The sequence below is a fragment of the Giraffa tippelskirchi genome, chromosome 2, assembly GCF_054371585.1.
Source record: "Giraffa tippelskirchi isolate mGirTip1 chromosome 2, T2T-mGirTip1v1.2.pri, whole genome shotgun sequence".
Lineage (NCBI taxonomy): Eukaryota > Metazoa > Chordata > Mammalia > Artiodactyla > Giraffidae > Giraffa > Giraffa tippelskirchi.
In genome coordinates, this window is record NC_137276.1 from 132903882 (window position 1) to 132908931 (window position 5050).

General features: G+C 33.4%; 1 long non-coding RNA gene across 1 annotated transcript; it reads right to left on the minus strand.

Moving 5' to 3' along the window:
- Positions 1–345: 345 nt before the first annotated feature.
- Positions 346–4797, minus strand: LOC145539222 (uncharacterized). The gene is made up of 2 exons (XR_014077643.1): positions 4627–4797; positions 346–648 (listed from the first exon to the last, which is right to left on the minus strand). It is a non-coding gene; the product is annotated as an uncharacterized LOC145539222 (long non-coding RNA).
- Positions 4798–5050: the final 253 nt, after the last annotated feature.

Below are 5050 nucleotides of genomic sequence, written 5' to 3' on the forward strand. Positions count from 1 at the left end.
CCTTTCTGGCCAGGGATTTAAACCATCTCTCCTGTGTCGCTGGCACTGACAAGTGGATTCTTTAGCAATGAGACACCTGGTAAGCTCCCACAACATGTTATACACTGACTTTCTAATGCTAGTAAAGAATTTAGGAATAACACCTCAGTGACAGTGAGATGAAAGTACTTAAGCAACCGATGGCAATAATTCTACCTTTTTCATTTAAAGTTTTAAACCACACTGTGCTTTTAAAAGGGGGAGATAAAGATGTTAAGTAGTATAAGTGAACTTATCAGAAAAAGTAAATTTGGGGAAAATAAAAAAGATATAAGGGAATGGTACCTTACTGAAAAATACTTATAATGAAGTATTACACAACTTTAATGAACTTACATATTTTGTCTAATGGTGAGTAGATAATGATTAATAAATATTAGAATTCACCAACTGAGATGGACTGGTCTCCTTAGGATCAATAACCTCAGGAAACTAGGTATATAGAAACAATCTCCTGTGTTGGGTTATGTCTGGAATTTGTATTTTTGTTTGGTTGTCATTTGAGATGTGGCACTCCTTCCATTTCTACAAGTTCATGTTATTCTTTTTTTTTTTTCTTCTTCCTTCTTTTTTTCCCCTCCTGGGGTTTTTCTTTATAGTGCACAGACACTGTAAAGGGAAAAAGTACAAGCTTGTAGTTATTATAATATTGTCACCTCCCACAATGCATGGATGCATTTTTCTTTTTTGCTGTAGTTTAAAATAAGAATTTATAATGCCAACAGCAATATTAATTAAGAATAATGAAATCAGCTTAAGGGTATGAAAATTAATCACATATTATCACTCATTCTAAAAACGGTCCTAACTACTCTTACAACAAATTTCTTCAGAAATGCCATATCTTATATTAGTACTTAGGTTTTATTTCTTAAAAACTTAAAAAATTTATTTCTAAAATTAATACATTTACATATATTAAAATATATTAAATATTTATGTAATTTAATAATTATTGATAATAACTGCAGTCTCTTTCCTGGCTCTTATCACTACTCCTAAGATAAACTGGCTTTAACAATTTTAAGCTGGACATTTCTTCTGATATTTATGGCTGCAGAATGTGGTACAGTATGTTTATAAGGCAGTGTCTATTGATTATTCTATGGAATTTGTGGAATTTTACTACCCTACTCTCACTTTGCTTTCCTCACTTTCCTTAAAGTGTTTTGAAACATTATTTGGCTAAATTGGGGGACATTATTTTTCATTCTAAAAACAAAATGATAAATTTATATCATTTGTACAATAAATTTTTACTTTTTGTGTTTCATAGACTTAGTGATCACCTTAATTTTTATGCTTTATTATTGATTTTTCAAGGGCTCAATAGATCTGTGAAATGTCTGATGACATCTCCAATCTTAAGACACTTATGAAAATCTATTTATTCTATTTTATTTTTCCTGGCAACCTCCCATGCATCCAGCCCAGCACCATTCTCCTCAGGGTCTATTGATTGCTGTCTAGACATGGCACATAATTCTAATGCTGTAGCATCTCTTCCCCATGTGTACCATTTCCTTTTATTCCTATGTTACTTCGCCAATGCATACCTTCCATTAGTGGAGAAGGAAAAACAGAAAGAAAACAGAAAGAATACAAAAAGTCAGATATTTCTACCTTCATAGCTTGGCAATCAACATGCACAAGTTGAAAACTAAAATCATCAGAAATGTGAAGGCTTAATACGCTCTTTTCTTAAGATCAGTTACTGCTCTTGAGAAGCTTGATATCATAGTGTTCTCATTGAAATTCCACTTAACATGACTTTTATCTACCTCTTTAAGATTTTAGTGTGTACCCACTGTGTATGGTATACTGAAATTTGCAGTGATATATTTGATGTTCAAATGGACACACATATTAATTATTTTCACATACACATGCCTAATTTCAATTATGTGAGAGATGGATGGACCACATTTTATTTTATATTTTTTACTTCTCTTACTCTCTTTCTCAGTCTCATGTCTTTCTCCTTTTGTAAAAACATAGCTTCTTAATAAAGAGGTTAATTCAGAAAAGGGGAAAGATTGCTGTGAGAAATATATTGATTTTTTTTCTTTTATCATGGAAAAGAAGTGAGTTTCAACGTTTAAAAAACATATATTTGGTACAGAATAGCAGTAAAAATGTCTTTGCATCTTGTAGGTTATATATACTTCCTATTTGAAGAACACATTAAATTGTTTTTATTTTTATTCATTAATATAATTTACAATAAAGTTATTTTATTATTTATGACTTATGAAGTGAATATATATATCTTAAATTTTGAATTAGGAGAAAAAATGATTTTTTAAAAACATAAAACAGTATAAGTTGAATATGAACATCATTATGGATAAGCAAATTTTCCTTATAGAGTCACCTTTGTTTCTAATCACAGAGTTGGGTTCCTTTGTTTTCTTTATTTCATTTATTTTAAGCAATAGTAAAAGAGAATTTTATGAGAACTTAGTAAAGAAGGAATGGTAATAATTCTCATCTAATTTTTTAGATTTCTTCATTTCTTCAATTGAATTTTTCAATTGCAAGATTTGGTTGCTTTCTGTGCTCTTTTTACTGAAAAAATCTACAAACCAGAGCCTACATCATCACTTTATCTTTATATCTTATTTTTCATTAGTTTCTTTAAAAATTTTCAGGTCAATACAAAAGAAATTCGAGATCATCCAAAATGCCTATTTCTGTATTTCTTTTCATAAGAAAGCAGACAGAAATCTGGCTGTATGAACGGTTTGCTTTAATGGTATATTTTATATACAACGTCTAATTCTGGGTTAAAAGTCTCTGGGCATAGTCTTTATGCCCTATATGAGTCATTGTCTATAATGACTTAGGCCAAATTCCCAGAGACAATGGCCCTAACTTGGATGTAATGACTTCATTCCCATGTCAACTAAGAGCAGAGTCTAAAATGGATCCTTTACTGGAGAAAGGGAAAAGAGGGAGAGAGGCCAGGCCCAGTGGAGATTTAACCCTAGGATAAAAGTAATGTGTTAAAGAAGATCTTTAGATTGGCATCTTTCTGGTACTTAAAGGAGGGTTTAAGTCTTGATTTCAGAAATTTTAAAACTGACTGTCTAAGTCTTTCATTTTAATGGAATTTTTTAAAAAAGTTGCACATTTGCTATGTAACTGAGAATTAGCAATGACTGTGGAACACATACTTACACATCATGAGACTATAAGGGATGGATAGTTGTTATGCGGCAAAAAGGATGGAGATTTTGAGAAACTAGGATTTGAAACTTAGCTTCACCAATATCAGAAATGTGAACTTAACTGTCTTACTCTATGCATTTTTTTACTCCTCTGTCAATAAAAAGGATCTCAATATGTATCATGCATTGTTGTTTTAAATATTACAAACTATATAATAAATGTAAAGAAATATTACATGTCTGGCTTAACAGATTGTGCTGCTAAAGTTTTTTTATTAACAAAAATGTTGTTAGGCATAAATGAGACATAGGATTAGATTTTATCCTTTAGGGGAAGAAACTGGCAAATACTGGACAGAATGTAAAAGGTAGCATTGTAGGGCATGTACATGTACTTGTGGTGCTTTTCCTTGATTTATTAGAACTTAAGGAGAAGATTTCTGGGCATATCAAACTACTCAGATGCAATCTGGAAATAAATTCTGCCTCTCAGAAAGTACATTATCTCCAAACAGAGAGAATGAAGTTAGGAAGAATCACTGGACACATTCCTGCAGTGTCAGAATATGCTGACCTTGATTTCAATTAAGACTAATCATGTTTATGTGGAATTTAACAAGTTGATAGTTTACTTAGAAATATGAACATTTAATTCCTCCTTATCATTTTAAGCTCATTGTTTATTCTGTACTGGCAAATTTGAGCAATCACTTTTAAAGATCTTTATAACTACCCCCAGTTACAAACTTAGGTAAGTAAATACTTTCAAATGTACATTCAAACATTTAGAACTGCGTGTTTCATTTTAACAGCATTGATTTAGTTTTTAAGAACTTCAGTGATTAGACTGACAGAAATTTCAAGCATGTAAAATTTTTGTATTACCAAGTAATTTAATTTTATAAATACAGGAATGAATTTTCCAATCCTGTATATCAGCTTAATAGAGAGGTTACTTAAAAGTACTTATGCTTTTTACAAATTGAATTTTAAATTTCAATTGCCAGACTTAAAATAATAGGTCATAATGGCTGAATTTTTATAATATATATTCCACTTGGTAAAATTTCTTTACAAAGATATTGGTGCTATATGTTTTCATTCACTTAAACATTTCCCTTTGGTGGTGTGAAAGTTCAGTCAGCCTGTTTGGTCCTTCCTGGTACCTTGCTGTAGAAGGTGGAGCATTGATGCCCGCTGTATCCTAGTTGGTGTGGGCTGTGTCAGCCATACCCAAGCATTGCTGACAGTAGATGGGTGGGGAAGCCTCCTGGAATCCTCAGGCATCAGCATAGAGGGGAGGGAAAGCTGACTGCCACCTAGGTCACATAATTCCTCCTTACTGACCCCAGGTAGGTGTGGAGGCTCAGCCCCCTACTGAGCATTACCAACCCCAAAAAAGGGAGAAATCAATTACCGATTAGCCTTATCTCCACTTCCCTTGCTCAATCCTGTTGATACTTAAGAAGAGTGGAGGCTTAAGGTTCCACTGAGCCCTGCTGACACCATGAGGAGGAAACTAGAGTGCGTAGTACCCTGCCTCCCACTGAAAGTGAAGTGTTAGTCACTAGTCGTTCTGACTCTTTGTGACCTCATAGACTGTAACCCACCAGGCTCCTCTGTCCATGGAATTCTCCAGGCAAGAATACTGTACTTGGTAGCCACTCCCTTCTCTAGGAATCTTCCTGATGCAGGCATTGAACCCAGGTCTCCTACATTGCAGGCAGATTCTTTACTGTCTAGTTCAGTCTTTTTCCTGCCAAGAGAGATTGGAGATCCATCTTTCCACTCTGCCAATAGAAGAGATAGGGGACAGTGGAATGCTAACCCCAACTGGAGCG